This window comes from Plecotus auritus (genome assembly GCF_963455305.1).
Source record: "Plecotus auritus genome assembly, chromosome: 6".
NCBI classification, from domain to species: Eukaryota; Metazoa; Chordata; class Mammalia; order Chiroptera; family Vespertilionidae; genus Plecotus; species Plecotus auritus.
In genome coordinates, this window is record NC_137773.1 from 96,958,491 (window position 1) to 96,977,587 (window position 19,097).

Consider the following 19,097-nt stretch of genomic DNA (forward strand, 5'->3'; position numbering starts at 1 on the left):
TCCTCATGATGTGGCAAGGGCGGGCGGGGCGGGGGGGGGGCGTGCTGGGGGTCTGGAAAGAGGTAGTGCTAACAGGGTGCGCCTATGTGTTTGCGTGTCGACCTTGCTGGTGGAGCCATCCAGAGGTGTGTGCACATGTGTTACATGGACCTCGCATGTGGGTTTACACATCTCAGCCAATGTGGGAAGCAGACGTGCGTTGCTACATGCAACGTGGCAAGCCTGGGTTTGGTGTTGGCAGGGGTGTCTGTCAGCAGGGGGTAGTGGTGTGTGCCGGCCTGTGCTCGCATGGGCTGGTTTGTACTGCCCGGTGCTGGCAGATGGGAGCCACCCCCAGGTCTCTTCATCCCCAGGTCCACCCTGATTCAGCTGCCAATGGTCACTCCAGATTCCATCTTTTCCCTTCTCCAAACTCACCATGGCTCCTCTCGGTCCCCAAGGCTCTGCATGGCCCCATCTCCTTTCCTTCCATCTGCCCTCTCCCATTGCTTACCAGCCTCCAGCCCACTTGCCTCCTTGCTGTCTCTTGAAGCTCCCAAATAGGTTCTTGCCTCAGGGCATTTGCACCTGCTATGCCCACTGGCCAGGCTGCTCCCCCTCCCCTCCTCTCCATCTCTCAGGCCTCACAATAATGGCTTGCATGAGTCACCCGCCTCATGATTCTCACCACCCCCTGCCCTGCCCCCAGTCTGGACTACAGGTCCCAGCTTTGACTTGGTCTGCATCCTAAGATGGGTGGAGCCTCAGTTTATTCTTCTGTAAACCAGGACCAACCTTGGTGTGGCCTCACTTGCCCAGAGTCACCCAGAAAGTGGAAAAGCCTGGATTCAAACCTGGGCTGGTCTGACCTCAGAGACTTTTCCTTGTCCAAGTGGGAAAAACACTTGTGGGTCAGGGACAGTCTGGGGTCCATCAGCCATGGAGGCCAGATGAGGCCAACCTGGAGCTTCCTACACGTTCCTGGATGCCTTTTATCTTGCTGGCAAACTTCTATTCATCCTTCAAAACCTCACCTCTAATACCCCCCTTTCTCTGACCCAGTCCTGACCCCAGGGGCTGAGGGCATCTGTATCTGGCTGCCAGGGCTGAGGCCTCTCAAGAGTCCAACAACACCCAGCCAGCAACATGAGACCATGTTTTCCACACGCAGACTTTCTGGATCTGGCCCAGGTGTCCCTGCCAGGCTTAACCCCAGGATGTGCCTCCTGCTGGCGTAGCACCCTCAGGCCCTGCCAAGCTCTGTAGTTTAGAAGGGCAGACAAGACATTCCACTTGACCCAGAGGCCCGTGTGTTTTGGGAACTTTCCTGCTCAGGCCAGTGGCCCTTCTGACCTCGGCTCACGTCAGGCCCATGCCAGGCTGGTTCACCGGTGGCATGGACCAGAGACATTCTAAGGCCCAGGCAGCGCAGTGGAAGTTTTTTGCTGGTGTCTCAGTGCCCCAACCAGAGCAGCCATGGGGACTGTGAAATGAGGCTCAGATCCCTTACACACCCTCCCCAAAGGCCATGAGGTCCCATGTGGCCCAGCCCCCACAGCCTCCATCACAACAGGTTCAGTCCTACCTCAGGGCCTTTGCACATGCTGTTCCTTCTGCCCAGATAGCCTTTCCTTTGCTCCCCATAAGCCCCCACCTTCTCCTTCTTCAGGTCCAAGTCCAAACGACCCCTCCTCAGAGGCTCATCAGCCTCCCTGACCAAAGCTGCCCCAGTTTCTCTCTCAGCTGGTGCTTCTAGAATTCATAACTAGACTATATTGATGGGTTCACTGCTGCCCTCTGCCTCCCTCTGTAAAGGGCGCTCTCAGGGCAGAGCCACAGTGAGAGGGCAATGAACGCACCACAACAAATGAGATGGCAGGAACCTAGAGCATGCCCCCCAAGGGAGAGGATCTCTGCCTCACCTCTGGCCCCCAAATCCTGCTGCCTCCCTCCCCCGGAGCCTGCTTGGTGTTTGGGGTAGTGGTGGGGGAACAGACGGCCCCAGGCGTTATCCGTGCACTGACCTCTCCCATGAAACCCTCCCATCACGGTCTGGAGCACTGTTCCCTCCAGACTCCAGGCCTAGAGAGGTCCCTATTCTGGCCACCCCCACCACCGCATGGTTGGAAGTCCAAGGTCACAGAGGCCCTGTCCCTGCTTCCATGCTCTGCTCCCACTCCAGGCGTAGCCCCCCACGTCCCTCAGGAGAAAGTCCAGCTCTTCAGCTCAGAGTTCCTGGTGCTGCCCAAGAGGGCGAGAGCCGTCCTTTCTTCTCCGCCTAATTCTCAGGCCCCTTTGTGTCTGGTCTTGGTTGGTTGGTTGCCCAGTATTGACTGTTCACACGATTTCAAGGCATATTGACGGCCGTCAGAGACCAAACATTCCCTGCACCACGCAGGTCAGCATGTCTGGCTGGATGTGCCACTTGCAAAGTGAAAGGACTCGCTGTTTGCACAGTGTATGCACACCGTGGACCACTGACCACTGACCAAGAACTTAGAACAGGAATCAGCAGCTTTGTCTATAAATCGCCAGATGATTAATATTGGAGGCTTCGCTGGCCATGCTGTCTCTGATTGTAACTATTCCACTCTGCTCACTTGCAAGCAGCCCTGAACAACACACAAGTGAGGGGGCATGGCTGGATTTCAATAAAACTTTATTGAAACAGGGTGCGCCTATGTGTTTGCACCCTGGCTGGTTTTGCTCAAGGGTTAGAGCTTCGGTCCGAGGACCAAAAGGTCGCAGGTTTGATTCCTGGTCAAGGGCATATACCTCGTTGCAGGTTCAATTCCTGGCCCCCAGTTGGGGCGAGAGCAGGAGGCAACCAATCGATGTGTGTCTCTCTCCTCCCCCCACCCCGCTTCCACTCTCGTGGAAAAAAATATCTTCATTCCTGGGATGAGAATTTTTTTAAAATAATTTTTTTAAAACTTTATTTGTGGAGCTGAACTTTGAATTTCCTATAGTTTTGATATCTCACAATACGTTGTCTTTTGGTCTGTTTTCAGTCATTTAAACGTGTGGAAGCTATTTCTAGGTCATGAGCAGAGCTGTAGTTGGCCTGCCCCTGGGTGAGGTATCAAAGTATCAAGATTCATTGTTACGAAGAATCGGAGAATCAAATGCTGTTAAGAGACCTTCCAGGTAACCAGCTGAGAAATATTAGGGCAGGTTGATGACTAAGCGGGACCACTGACAAGTAACAGGTATCTGGACCGGTGTTTATTTTTAGTATCCAAACAAAGCAAGCATTGACTGCTAGGGGGGTCAGGACCTGGACTGAAGTCTGACCAGCCCCTGGCCCTGCACCTCACCAACCAGGCAGGGCACTGCTGCCCATTCTCCGAACGCTGTTTACCAAGTATCCAGTGACAGGGACTGGTGGCAGGGTATCGAGTCACAGGGCAGTCACACCTACCTAGACTTGGGCGCTGTGACAACAGCTCTAGACCAGCTGTTTACAGTGACACAAGACCAGCTGTTTACAGGGGACTGGCTGCCCTGTGTCAGGCGCCAGAGTCCAGATAGTCCATGGAATGAGCTCGCCTGCCTGTTTCCCAGAGCCCTGGTCCTGGAACCCCTCTGCTGCAGCTGCCTCTGCAGGAGAATGAGGAAGGGGTTCCTGACCCAGGGAGAGGGGGGACTTTTGCTCACTCAGCAACCTCAGACCAGTCTTGGGCTATTTGGAGGCAGAAATTGAATGCTAAAGGCATTGGGTCCCATGGTCTGGCTTCTATCCTCCCTCTCTTCATCCCTGGCTGTGCTACCTGGGGCACAGCACTTAACCTCTCGGGGCCTCCTCTTCCTGATCTGTAAAATGGGCAGGATGACGTATCAGGGTTGCCAGATGAAATATAGGATGCTCAGTTAACTTTGCATTTCAGGTAAACAATTAAAAAAATTGTTTTAGTGTATTTCATGCAACATTTGGGATATACTTATACTTTTAAAATGTATTTGGTTGGTCCTGCTGCCATGGCCCAGTGGTTGAGCATCGACCTAGGAACCTGGAGGTCACGGCTCAATTCCCAGTCAGGGCACATGTCGGGGTTGAGGGCTCCATCCCCAGTGGGGGGCGTGCAGGAGGCAGCCGATCCATGATTCTCTCTCATCATTGATGTTTCTATCTCTCTGTCCCAAAACATTTTTTAAATAAATAAATAGATAAAATAAAAAGTATTGGTTGTTTATGTGAAATTTAAAGTCAACTGAGGGCCTAGATGTTTATTTGCTAATTCTGAGGCCCCTGCTCCCCACCTGCTCCCCGCCTAGGCTGAAGCCCCCAAGGGAAGTGATGAAGATCCTGAGGGGACCCCAGCCCAGGCTCAGAGAAAGTACCTGATGTCTCCGAGGCCTGAGGTTCATCATCCTTGCCTTTCCCAGCATGGGAACGCCTGGCCCAAGTAAGGTCTGATGGTTGGCTCCTAAATGCATCACCTGTCTCTGGTGAACAGCAGCAGGGCTGGTGTGACAAGAATGACACCCTTATTCAAGAATTTCACTGGACCATCAGCAAGAGCCTCTGGGCACAGAGGTCCTGCAGGAGGCAGAGGCCTGCTTCCTTCATTCACAGCATGTGCCCAGCACCCCGAGCCCAGCCTTCAGTCAAGAGTGGTTGAGTGAGTGAAAGATGGGAATCAATAGTTATTGAATTCAGTGATTGACCCTACCACTCTTTATTGAATACTACTGTGTGCCAGGTACCTCTACCCCTGCCTGCCCCGGCTCCCCACCAACAGGGGAGATGCATATTAATCCAGTCATCACCATAAACACAAAATTATAACTTGGATGAGACCTGCCAAAGGGAACCAGCCACCCTGTTCCCAGGGCTAGGACCCCTGCATGTGGCCCAGGAGGGCTTCCTGGTGGAGGTGACATCTGACAGGGACATGGAAGAGGAGACTTGTAAGGATAAACAGTGCCAGTCAGAGGGTCCTGGGGCGGGAGGGAACAGGATGCTGCCAGGGGCTGTCCTTGCGCCACCCCCAGCTCCCTTTGACAAGTTGCAGGCTGCAGCAGATAGTGCACAAGGCTGTTTGGGTGGCCAGGGTTGCCTGGCAAGTCGGACAGGAAGAAGTGTTCTCGATGGCCCACAGGACAAAGGACAAAAGCCCCAGCACATCCTCAGCCCAGGCGGGGGCGAGACAAACAGCGCCTGGCACCACCCGGCCCTGGAATTTCCCAAGTCCCCTGCCTGCCCAGTGCTCCCTCCAAACCGTGTTGCCATGGCCACCTCGGGGGAGGGGGGGACACAGAGCAGAAGGCATGGGGTGTGGCCATGGGCTGCTGGGCGGGGTCAGGAGGCAAAGAGAAAAGCTTTGGGATGCCCCTCTGGAAACTCTCGGGACCAAAAACCAGGGCTGAGATGCACAAGAGCAAGCACGGAATGATGGCCGCTAGAGCCTGTGAACGCCAGCCGGGACTTGCTGGAAGAGATCTCATTTCACAGCTACGAAAGCCCCAGCAGGCTCGTTCCATAAGTATCTCTGGGAAACTGAGGCTCAGGAGGATGAGCTGCTGGCCGAGAGCTTGTGGTGAACCCAGGATGTGGCGGGTCTTAGTTCAAAATACCGAAGGCTGCAGATGTTTCTTTCTTACAGTTCTGGGAGCTACTCTGTATGTTCACATAGCAACCAGGGCACAGGCACTGTGTGCGTCTCTCTTATTAGGACACTAATTCCATCATGGGACTCCACCCTCATGATTGCATCGCCTCCCAGGGGCCCCGCCTCCAAACACCGTCACATTGGGATCAGGGTTTCAGGTTATGAAATTTGGGGGGACACAAACGTTTAGTCTGTAACAACACCTATCTTTCTTTCACTTTTGAGGTGAGAAGATGGAGGAGGCCCAGAGCCCCAGGCCAGAATGGGGTCCATTTGTCTCTAACCTCAGTAGCACTGGCGGCAAAATGGTGGTACTTCGGCCAACTGCAGAGGGATATGGGCGGACCCGCCCCCAGGCCCTTGGGGGGCTGTGGCAGGAGGCGTCCCCGCCCCCTGCCCATGGAATCTGTAACTCACTGTATTCATCAGGATGCTTGGGGTGAGGAAGGGGATTGGCTGCCCAGGGGCCACAGGGGAACTTTCTGGACAACGGGAACATTATATCTGGGTTAACAGTTCCAGGACTGGATGCAAACACATCCAAATGTACTCTATTTCATGTGAGTTATACTCTGACCCACCAGATCTTAAAAAAAGTTCTAGGACTGCCCTAACCGGTTTGGCTCAGTGGATAGAGCTTCGGCCTGTGGACTCAAGGGTCCCAGGTTCGATTCCAGTCAAGGGCATGTACCTTGATCAATGTTTCTCTCTCATCGATGTTTCTAACTCTCTATTCCTCTCCCTTCCTTTCTATAAAAAATCAATAATATATGCTAAAAAAAAAAAAGTTCTAGTACAGCCATTTGCAATCTTTTTCATCTCATGGTACACATAAACTAATTACTAAAATTCTGTGGCATACACAAAAATACATTTTTTGCTGATCTGACAACATAATAGGTATAATTTTGATTCATTCACACCAGAATTGTGAATGAATCAACACAACTATTGTTGTGTTGTCTGTTGTCATTTTTTACTTGACAATCTAAGGGAAAGGAGTCAGATTGCATGTTTTAAAAATTCTTGCAGTGCCCTGGCTGGTTTGGCTCAATGGATAGAGCATCGGCCTGTGGACTGAGGGGTCCCCAGGTTCGATTCTGGTCAAGGGCTTGATCCCCGGTGGGGGGCATGCAGGAGGTGGCCGATCAATGATTCTCTCATCATTGATGTTTCTGTCCCTCTCTCTCCCTCTCCCTTCCTCTCTAAAATCAATAGAGATATATTAAAAAAAAAAAAAATTCTTGCAGCATGCCCGGCCAGTGTGGCTCAGTGGTTGAGCGTTGACCTATGAACCAAGAAGTCCCAGGTTTGATTCCCCAGTCAGGACAAATGCCCTGATTTCGGGTTTGATCCCCCATAGGGAGTGTACAGGAGGTAGCCAATGAGAAATATCGATGTTTCCATCCTTCCCCGTCCTCTCTCAGCCACGGCACACTGGCTGAAAATCACTGTTCTGTGGCATTTTATTTTGAGACTGTGGGAAAAAGGCAACATAAGAGCAAAATCTATGTGCTTTATATGTGCTCTCCCGTTTTGGAAACTCCTGCTTTTGATTGTAGCTCTGGAAGGATGAAAGGGATCTCATACTCTGTACTCTAAACGTCCAGGCTGCCTGTAAATGTTCTTTTTCTCATTTCTAAAGAAAACACATCAGGCCCTGGCCAGGTGGCTCAGTTGGGTGGAGCATCATCCCGTACACCAAAAGGCTGTGGGTTCAATTCCCGATCAGGGCACATATCGGGCTTACAGGTTCAATCCCCAGTCGGGGCACATATGTGAGGCAACAGATCCATGTTTCTCTCTCACATCAATGTTTCTCTCTCTCAAAACAACAACAACAATAAAAACATATTCTCTGGTTGAGGATGAAAAAATAGAAAGATAAAAAAGTAAAAAAATAAAACACATCTGTATTTTAAATTGTGTAAATATGAATATACTATGTATGAAGTGGTATATAAATAAAGAAAAAAGGTGAAACAGCCCATTTAGAAGTGGAGGTGTTACAGCTGTCCCGGATGTGCACATAGACGCTGCCTCAGTTTCCCTGTCTGTCCATGGGGGTGACAGCCCCTGCTGTGGCCTGAGGTGGGGACCTGGTGTTGCAGTAGCTGCTAGTGGGCTGGGGTAAGTAAACCCTGAGCTGGTTAGGTATCTTTTCACTCTCAGCTGTTGCCTTGTTTTATGCTAAGGCAAGTCATTGTCCAAATGCTTGGGCTGTTACTTTTCAGGGCCGGAGAGGCTCTGCTGGCGCCACCCACCCGGGGAGGCAGCGGAGCTGTCCAGGCCACGCTCTAGGGCACGGCTGCCTCGACAAGTTCAATCCTGGGGCTACTATTCTAGAACAATCTTGGGGGTGGTGAGGAACCCACACCAGTGTCTTGACACCCTGGAGTTCCTGGTCACCAACGTTGGACTCAGGGTGACCAATGGGGGAGCTTATGGCTCAGCAAGGGGACCTGGAACACCCCTTGAGGGCTCAGCAGTACAGCCACTGGGGTGCGGGGATGAACAGAGTCAGACAAGGCGGTCAGGCCTCGTCTGCAAGTCCAGCCCATCAACCATTCACTGGAGGTTCAACGTGGCTCATCCCACTCGGACTGGAGGCCTGGGGGTAGGTGCGGAGACCAGACAGGGACCCCGATCTACCTGTGAGAGAGACAGACAATGGGAGACAGAGGGAGACACTGAGGGAGAGAAATAGGAGACAGACAGAAAGACAGAGAGACAGTGGAAGGACAGAAACGGCACAGAGGGAGACAGACACAGAGAGACGGTTAGAGAGATAGAGAGACAGGGAGACAGTAGGAGAAATAAAGAGACAGGGAGAAGCAGAAAAAATTCCCGGGCCCAAATCTGGCCCATGGACTCCTCCCTGGCCTCCATTCAGATGGGGGGCCTCTCTTGCATACAGGCGGGAAAACTGAGGCCCAGAACAGCCAACCTGCAGCTTCCCAGGCCGTGACCAGTGGGCCCTGAGGATGGAGAGGAAGAGGCGGGACCCGAAGGCGGGGCCTGGGTGCTGAGGAGTGAAAGGGAACCGCTTCCTGTGAGCTGCAGGGGTGACTTGGGGTTTGCAGCTGGCTTGTTCTGTGAGAAGCATCTCGGGTCTCCGTTGACCTTGGGATTAGCAGAAACCTAATAAGGTCCAGGGGAGAGGGTGTCATGGAAACGAAGTCAGCACCCGCTGGGTCCTGTGTGTTCTTGGCCGCAAGGCACATTTGAAAACATCCATGACATCCGCTGTTTTAAAATGACCTCTGGGCACTTGGGGCTGACCTCATGGGGAATTCTGCTCCTGGCTTCCCCATGCCATTATGGGAACACACTGTACACACCCACACCCCTGCTGGCAACGAGGTTGGAACAGGGACTGCCTCTTCTCACCCCTGGGAGGGGCACCTGCAGTCCACACCGCCTCCAGAAACTGCCTCCCCGGGAGATGCTGAGGGAAGCAAGGCACGGGGAGGGAGAAGTGGCGACCTGAGGTTTTAGGGCAACTGGGGTTTCACTCCATTCCCTGAGACTGGGGGGCCTGGCACTGGCCTTGTCATTGATGTCCTTGTGGAAACGGCTGAAATCCAAATGATCAGATCTGGAGAAACCCATCATCTCACCAGGAAAAATCCCTGAACCACAGGGTCCATCAGAAGCAGGAACAGGAGGGCAGGGAAGCCAGGAGCTTACAATGAACTTGACGCACAGGCCAAACCAGGCAGGGGAGACGCCAGCTGTGGGAAAGTGGGTCCATCCCAAACCTCAGGACAAACCTCCGGCTGGAACAAGGAACGCGGTGGGGAAAGAATGACCTGGTGAAACAGAAGCTGGGGTGGGAGCTCCCCTGCCTCAGGAAAGAGGGGGAAGCGAGGCCAGTGGTGCACTCAGCCCTTCAGGGAAACAGACACAGTATTCAGAGATACTCAGGAAGCAGCAGAGGTGGTGGGTTTACCATATTCATGGACAGGGAGGTGGAGGAGGCTCCACGATACTGATGCTCCCCATCTGACGTCTTAACACAATCCCAGTCAAAGTCACAAGAAGGTGTTGTTTTTCCCCCTGCAATTTGATAAGATGATGCCAACATTTGCATGGAAGAACAGAGGTTGCAAACAGTCAGGACACTTCTGAGAAACAGGGTGGTGCTGCTGGTCCTACCAGATACGGGACCCATTGCAAAGCCTGTAATTGACTCAGAGGGACATTGGCACCAGACCAATGGATTGGAATTAAATGTCTACAGACACTGGATGCAGGTAAGGAATTTTGCTCCGAGACAGAGAGGGTCTGACCCAGCAGTGGGAAAGGAAGACGATCTCATAAAAGGATCTGGGAGTGAAAGTCCATGTTGAAAACAATTAAATTGGATCCTATGTCACATCATACACAAAACTCGATTTCAAGTGGGTAAAGGGGTTATGTGCAAAAATATAATAAAATAAAGCTTGAGCCCTGACCAGTTTGGCTCAGTGGATAGAGTGTTGGCCCTCAGACTGAAGGGTTCTGGGTTTGATTCTGGTCAGGGGCATGTACCTTGGTTGTGGGCTCGATCCCCAGAGGGGGGGTGTGCAGGAGGCAGCTGATCTCATCGATGTTTCTGGCTCTCTGTCCCTCTCCCTTCCTCTCTGTAAAAATCAATAAAATATAATAATAATAAAAAAAAAGGTCACCTGCTTGATTCCCAGTTAGAGCACATGCCCGGGTTTGGGACTTGATCCCCAGGAGGGGGTGTGCAGGAGGCAGCTGATTAATGGTTCCCTCTCATTCATGTTTCTCTCTCTCTCCCTCTCTCTTCCTCTCTCTCTCTAAAATCAATAAAAACATATTTTTGCCCAGCCGGGAGGCAACCAGTCCATGTGTCTCTCTCACATCAATGCTTCTCTCTAACTGTCTCTCCCCCTCCCTTCCACTTTCTCTAAAAATCAATGGGAAAAATATTATTAGGTGAGGATTAACAAAAAAAAAAAAAAGGCACCTTGAAGAAAATTAAAAGGCAAGTTACAAATTAGGGGAAGATACAAAAACAAACTATAAAAAAAAAAACTAGGGTAAGATATTTGCGATATACTAAACTGACAGAGGAATAGTAGCAAATATATATAAAGAGCCCCTCTAACTCATCCAGAGAAGGAAACACGTGCAGCGAGATGTTTAGTATCAACTGGAAATAAGAAAGATGCAAATTGAAACACCAATTAGACGCATTTGATTGGCAAAAACTCCAAAATCCAACAATACCGTGTTTTCCAAGTCACAGATTCACAAGACACTCACGCATGGCTGGGAAAGGGTGGATGGTTCCTACACTTTGAAAAGCATCTGGAGTTTCTGAACACATTAGAGTCCACAACCCACATCCCCCTCAAATGCCCAAAAGAGAAATGCATGCCTCCCTCCTCCTGGCCAGAGTGTCTGCGTAGCCACTGCCCTCTCTGGGCTAGAGCACGGTGGGAGGGCAGGGGACCATTATCTGGGATGGGAGGGAGTGTGGGAGCGTCCTGGGGGCTGCCAAAACAAAGGACCACAAACTGGGTGGCTCAAAACAACAAAAAGTTATTCTCCTACAGCTCTGGAGGCCAGAAGTCGGAGATCCAGGTGTGAACAGGGCTGGCTCCTTCAGGAGGCTCTGGGGGAAGAGTCCACCCAGGCCTCTCTCTGGCTTCTGGGGATTCCTAGCGGTTCTTGGCTTGTAGCAGCACCACCCCCATCTCTACTCTGTCGTCACCTGGCCTTCTTCTCTATCTCAGGTCTCCCTTTCCTTTTTCCTGTCTTAATGACATTTGTCATTGCATTTAAGGCCCTAAATCCAGGATGCTCTTACCTCAAGATCTTTACCTTAATGACCTCTGCAAAGACCCTATTTCCAAATAAGGTCACAGTCACAGGTTCCAGGTGGACATGTCTTTTGGAGGACACCACACAGCCCACTGCAGGGAGACCCTTGATCCTAAGAACATACTCTAATGCATGGAGCACCCAGCAGCCTGAGGTTCAAAGGCCACATTCCTGATGCTACAATTCTTGCTTCCCTCTGCGTCCCAGGGACCTGGCACACAGGAAGAGCAGTGACTTGAGTAAATCCAGGCTCTAGACAACTGGAGTCCTCGCCCTTCAGGTCAGTGACTTGACCTCTCTGTGCCTCTGTTTCCTGCCTATAAAGTAGAGCTAATGATACCAGCCAGGGCCCTCAAAGATATGTCTACCCAGAACCTTAGAACATGAACTTAAAGGGTCACAGCAGATGTAATTAGTTACAGATCGTAAGAAAAGATCACCCTGGATTATAGTGATCCTAAATCCAGTGACAGGTATTCTTCTAAGAGAGAGAAAAGGAGACAATGAGAGGCAAGAAGGAGGCCATTTGGAGACAGAGGCAGAGATTGAAGTGATGAGGCCACAAGCCAGGGGTTGCTGGCAGCCCCCAGAAACTGGGAGAGAGGCCTGGGACAGACTTCCCCTCACAGCTGCCTCCAGAAGGATCCACCTTGATTCCAGACTTCTGGTCCCTCAACTGGGAAAGAAAATTTTTTGTTGTTTTAAGCACCAGGTTACAGTCATTTGTTACAACAGCCTCAGGAAAACTCACTCATCTATATATATAAAAGCCCAGCAACTGGAAAGACAGAACGACCAGAACAACCAGAATGACGGTCACTATGATGTGCACTGCGGCAGCCAACCAGCTTGATCGGGGCCCCCGATCATCCCCCCCCCCACCAACCTCCAGTGGCCCCTCCCCACCGCTGCCCCTGCCCAATCGGCCCCCATTGGGGCAGGTCGGCCGGACCCCACCCATGCATGAATTCATGCACTGGGCCTCTAGTTAACTTATAAAACTATTGGGATGATTAAATGAGGAAATATCTGGTACACAGTAGGCACTTAATATATGCTCACTGGGAGAATAAAATGTGCTAATTCCAGAAGAACAAGCATACCTCATATTTTAAAAATTCTGAATTAAAAAAATGTGCTAATTCAGCAAAGCATGAAGCAAGCATCAGCTGCGGACTGAAGTGATCAAGGTTGAGTGGGGACGAGGACTCAGTGCACCTCCTGCCCCAAATACTGACCACCTCTGGGCCCAGGTGCCCTCCCTGACTGGACAGCAGGCTCCTGGCCCAGCAAACCTCCAGGGCTGCAGCAGGCAGTTGGAGCTGGATGCTATTTGCAAACCAGAACCAGAGCCTGTGGCTTTGGCCACCCACTTGTGAAACTGGCTGTGCTATTTCCTTCCTGTGAGAAAGTCCCCCAGTAAGGCTGTGTGGGGGAGGGGACCCTGAGCGCACAGTATGATAACGTAAGAGACACAGGGCCAGAGGTGGCAGAGGGGAGTGGAGGAGGGCTGACTCCACTCCCAGGGGGCTTGAGGAGAGACAGCACCTGGCCTATAAAGTAGAGTTGATAATACCTGATAAAAACTCTCAGTTTCCCCATCTGCAACTGGGCCCCAAGCGAGCAGGGGAAGAAAATCGCAGGCTGCTGGTTGTGTAAGTGGCTTCACCTTTCTGAGCCTCAGTTTCTCCATCTGTGAACTGGTGGGAAATACATGGCCACCAGATTGGCCACATGGGGTCATGTCTTCCCTTTGAGACACATATCTAACCTTATCATCCACCTTGAGACCTTCCCAGGGTGCCCTACTGCTCTGAAGGTGAAGACCAAGGCCCTCCTCATGGCCCCCAAGACCCCACGAGGTCCAGGCCTGTCGTCCCCCCCGCCAATATCACCTCCCTCCACTGCCTCCTCAGGGCCTCAGTCCCAATGCCACCTCTTCCAGGCAGCCCTCATAGCTGCCCAGTCTGGAAAAACTCTCTTTCTGCCACGTCTGGCCATGTGTCCCATGTTATTCATACTGTCCAACTCCCTCCCTGCCCCAGACCACAACTCCCACAACAGCATGGATATATCTCAGTTGTCCCCAGTTTTGTCTCCAGCCCTCAGCCCAGGTAAATGACTCTTATTATCAAGGTGGCTATTTTGAGTACATTGATTTGACACTGCTTAGAACAAAATACAGATTCCTGGTGGCAGGAGAGGAAGAAAGGGCATGTAAGCGGGTATGACATTTGAGCTGAGACTTGAAGGAGGTGAGAGATGTATTTTGTGAAAATGGTCCCAGGCAGAGTCACAGCCTGTGCAAAGGCCCTGAGGCAGGAGAGTGCCTGTCTTGGAGGAGCTCCGAGGAGGCCCAAGTGGAGCAATGGGAGGGGGAAGGAAGTAAGGGCAGCAAGACCAGCAGGACGTTGTAGTCAAGGGGAGGACTTTGGCTCTTGCCCTCACGAAGGTGGGAGCCATAGGGGGTTCTGAAGGGGGAAGACTGCGTCTGACTGCAGCGACCACGGAGAGATGAGTCTGTGGGGGATGAGAACAGAAGCCAGAAGACCAGGGAGGCAGTGCCTATACTGGTCCCAGGGATGATGTTGGGGCTGGATCAGGTGTGAGAAGGGGTTGGATTTGGGGAAATTGCACTGGTGGATGGGCAGGATGGAGAAGAGAGTCAATGACACCTGTTTGGTCCCAATTCATGGGAGAAACCCTGAGGCTCTGGGGATTAGGGTAACAGTGTGGCCAAAAGGGACAGGTGGCCAAAATAAGGGGGGGAGTCTCGGGGTCTCCTCTGAGTCCTCAGGGCAGTCAGCTCCCTCCTGATGCTACCACCATCCTCTGTCTCTCTGATTTTATCTCTATAATTTAAACCCTTGTCAGAGCGAGGAGGCTTACCGATCACGGTTGACATGAGGCCTGACCTGGCTTCACACAGATTCCTTCACTTCCCCAGCAACCCAGAGACACGGCCACCAAGTCTGTTTTACAGATGGGGAAACTGAGGCTCAGGGAGGGGAAGCAGTCATCCAGGTCTACGGATGGCAGAGGAGGGTTAGAACCCCGGATCTCGGTCTCCTGAGCCGGTTCCTGACCGCACTATGCCTGTGGGGACTCAGGTCATCCAACATCCCACCCTGGAATGTACTGCTCAATTCCCAGCTTCAGATGGGGGCTGGGGTGGGAGCCCCCAGGTGGCTAAGAACTCGGGTTTTGGATTTTATGACCTCACCTTTCTGCATGTCATGCCTTTGCTTGCTCATTTGTTTATTTCTCCCCTGTCACTTTCGTGGGCTGACGTCCCAGCTTGGGAGGGTCCTGGCCTGACATAGTTTTGTAAAGTTAAGGCCAGGCCAGAGGGAGGTATCCAAAGCTTGGGGGGGGGGGGGGGCGGGGTCCTCAGGAGTCTGGGGAGCTTTCTCAAGAAGGGACCCTCAGCCTGAGAAACCTTGAGGTTCCCTCCCTGCCCCCCACCATGATGAAAGCCAGGGAAGGTGGGAACACTATGGAGTTTCCTGACCGTTGGCCCTGCCTCAAACCCCACTCTCTGGTCCCCATTCCCGGCTGGTACCAGATAGCCATCAATGCCACTGGGACACGGCCTGGAAATGCCACTGTTGCCGCCCAGCCTGTCCCTGTGGCATCTGTGCCGACTGCTCATGGGCAGGCCCCGAGGACAGGAGGCTGGAAGGCAGAGGAGAACCTGAGCCCGGAAGCTGAGCCAGGATGGCCAGGGATGGGTCTTCATGATACTGTATAGGCCTCAGCGTCCCATCTAAAACCTGCAGGGTGGGGAACCCTGTGTGGGAAGACTGGGTGTTGAGCTGCTGGGCTGCCAGGGTTAGAAAGAAATTCTATGTGGTTTGAGGACCCCAGGCTGCCTCGGCTGGCTCCACTGGGGAAAGTTGGGGGGAGATTAGAACCTTGGGTTCGTTGCAGGAGGCTTGGGTCAAAGACACTGGCCAGGCTTGGGCTGACGCAGCTGGAGGGCTAGTCTGGGGGCAGGGTTGAGGGAGAGACAGAGGCAGTGAGAAACAGAGACTAAGAGACAAAGAGATGGAGAGAGATGAGACAGAGACACACAGAGAGAGACTGGGAGAGACAGAGTAGAGACAAAAGGACAGACAGACCGTCAATCAAGGGAGACACAGGCCCTCCACCTAGAAAATCTGGGGGTGCAGGACCAGCCCGCAGTGGGCTGAAGCAGGGTGGAACGACTCCCCGCCCCCTGAACAAAGCAGGCTCTAATACTTTGGAGGATATTAGCAACAGCTTCCTATGGTGGGCTCCCTGTCCTGGCTCCCTCTCAGTCTCCAGCCCTCAAGGAGGTTAAACACCCCCATTTCTCCCACAGGGAAACCGAGGCTCGCTGAAGGCAGAGCCAGGACCTGCCCCAAAGCTGCCAGACATTTACCCACTGGCTGTGACCCCTCCCCCACCCCCAGGAAGAGGGAGAGCAGAGAAGCCGCCCCTGCCCCGCCCTCCTGGCCGCCCGGAGCGCTCTCCCGCCTCCTGGGTGTTTTGGTTTCAGCAGGAACCGCCCGGGGGAGCGGGAGCGGGCGGTTCTCGCCGGCGGGGTGGGCCGGGGACTGGACGGGAACCGGGAGCTGTTCCAAGCCGGGGCGGGGACAGCGACCTGCGTCTGAGTTGTTCCAACCCCCGGGACGGGGGGAGGTGCCGTCCCCCGCCGCCCCCGCGCCCCCGGTTCGGTTTCTCCTCCTGGAAAGTGAGACCCGCGTGGGCGCGGCCTCCGTGCGTGGCCACCCGAGGCGCAGGCCAGGCGCTGGCTCCGACCAGGGGGCAGGTGGCTCGGTGCGGTTTCCCACGTCCCTGCCAGGGTTCTGCGGCTCCGTTATTAAACATTGATGGAGGCTGCGCGGTGCTGCCCAGAGCCTCCGGGTGGCAGGACAGAGCTGGAGCCCCATACCCCAACCACCACGGGACCCGGATACCCCAACCACCGGGGCCCAGACACCCCAACCACCGCGGGACGGCTCAGGTTCAGGCCAGCTAGAGGGAGGGCTGGGGTGCAGGGAGGACAGGGGCGCTGCCTGCAGAGACCAGGGAAATTCTTAGCGGTGACCCTAAAACTCAAGCGACCAGAGGAAAATACATAAGTTGGACGCTATCAAATTTACAACTTTTCTTCGACAAAAGACACTCTTAAGAGGATGAGAAGACAGCCCTCCGAATGGGAGAAAATACTTGTAAATCATATATACGATAAGGGCTTCATATGCAGAATAAAGAACTCATAACTCGTTAATAAAAAGATAAATAACCCGATGAAAAATGAGCAAAGGATTCGAATAGCCATTTATCCAGAGAATACGCAAATGGCAGACGCGCAGGGGGAAGGTGCACAGTGCCATCAGTTGTCAGGGAGATGCCATCCAACCACCGGGCGGGGCCACCCCACACCCACGAGGAAGGCTGGACTCGGAAAAAGACGCTGCTGATGCGGGTGAGGAGAAGCCGGAGTTCCGGGGGCGATGGAAGGGGAAGGTGCAGCTGCTCTGGAAAACAACCTGGAGGTTCCCCAGTAAGTGAAACATAGACTCATCAGAGGACCCGGCGGGTCCACTCCTAGGCAGAGGCCAACAGGAGTGAAAGCGCGTTCACCCCGAAACTTGTACAGTGTTCACAGCAGCACCAGTCACCACTGCCAAGAGGTCCATCGGCAAATGGGTGGAGAAGTAAACAGTTACACATCTACACAGGGGAATATTACTCAGCCATGCAAGGAATGAAGCACCGACACACGCTACCACATGGATGAACCTCAAATAAATCATGCTAAGGCCCTGGCCGGTGAGGCTCCGTTGGTTGAACGTCGTCCCATACACCAAAAGGTTGCTGGTTTGATTCCCGGTCAGGGGACATACCTCGGTTTGGGGTTCGATCCCCAGTAGGGGTGCATGTGGGAAACATTGATGCTTCTCTCTCTCTCTCTCTCTCTCACCCTTCCTCTCTCTCTAAAATCAATAAAAACTTTTTTTAAAGGCCACACAGTGTACGATCCCATTTATAAAACAGCTAGAAAGGCAAATCCGTAGAGATACGAAGCAGATTAGTCGTCAGGGGCTTGGGGGAGAGGGATGGGAAGTGACTGTTCATGGTGATGGGGTCTCCTTTGAGATGTTGGAATGTTCTGGAACTAGATAGAGGTGATGGTTGCACAACATTGTGAATGTACTAGATGCCACTGAACTGTTCACTTTAAAAGGATGATATCCATGGTATGTGAATATATATATTCTTAAAAACACACACACAAAGGGGGTGGGCCAGACAAAGGCACCCATTGTGGGAGGGCATTCCTGACATCCGGGGGACGCAGGCCGGGAAGTGCGAGAGGCCAGGCCGGGGCTGGTCTACATCACCTTCCGCAGCCCATGGTCTCCAGAGGCCGCTGACACCCAGCCTCATCCTGGCTCCAGGGCAGAGGCAGAGACAACCTCTATCTGATCAAACCCAGAAGCCACAGAGAGACAGAGGAGGGGAGCATCTGGGGAGGTAAACTGAGGCAGCCTGTCTCCCTGATGGAGACGAGCTCCCTGACTCACGGTGGGAACCATGGTGAAAGGCACAGTCAGCCCCAGACAGAGAGGTAGAGCAGAGGAGGTGGGCAGGGGGCAGGGCTCTGGAGTGGCCACCTCACCCATTTCACAGCCAGAACACAAAGGCCAGCAAAGCTGAGTCACCTGCTCCAGGCTGAACACAGCAGGAAGAATCTGGATAAGTCACAAATCCAGTCTCGATTCCCCTGCTCCAGGACATCCCTCCCCCCAACTAAGAATAAACCCATAGGCCCCCCAGCCCAGGAGCTGTGACCTCGGTCTCCCCCCTCATCCATTTCACCAGCCACACCTGCCTCAGGGCCTTTGATCATGCTGTTCTAGCCTCTCTTCACCATCTTGGTCCTAGCACCATCTCTTTCAGGAAGCCCTCCCTCATGCCCATTCTTCATGTTTTTACTTATCACTCTTCTAAGGTTGATTATAACTCTGTGTGATGATTAGATTAGCATCTGCCTTCCCCACCCGACCAGGAGCCCCTCCTGATGGGAACTGTGCAGAACAGGACTTGGTATACAGTAGGTGCTCAACAGTGACTTCCTGAATCAATAAATGAATGCAGCTGTGAAATGCAGAAGTCTACCACAGAGTTTTGACTCTGGAGCTGCTGGGAGGAGCTGAAGAAGGATCAACACTCAGAAGAGCCTAAGTTAATGAGTATACATCAGGTGCTCAATAATAAACACTGGATCAGGGCTCTGCTAAGCAGGGTTGCCCAACCATTAAGGTAGGGACTACAACCAGTGTTCTGGACTCCTTCCTATTATACAGACGGGCAAGCAGAGGCCCAGACAGGGGTCTTGTGGGTCTTTTCTTCAAAGCAGAAACAGAACTCAAGGTAGCTTCAACAAAAAGGGAACCTGATGAAAAAAATCCTAGGGTGATGGGCTTCAGGCATGGCTAGATCCAGGGACTAGGGACCCATCTTTCTGTACCACTGTCCTCCCTGCAGCTTCTCTCTGAGGTAGGCTCAGCCTTCCCCCATGGAAGTAGGGTGTTCCTTCCCATTCACTTCAGCAGGAGTTGTAGGCAGTGCTCAATAAACGTCTAATTCCTGCTCCTTGGACCCAGAGGACTGTGCCTGGGGTTAAGTTTATGGCCA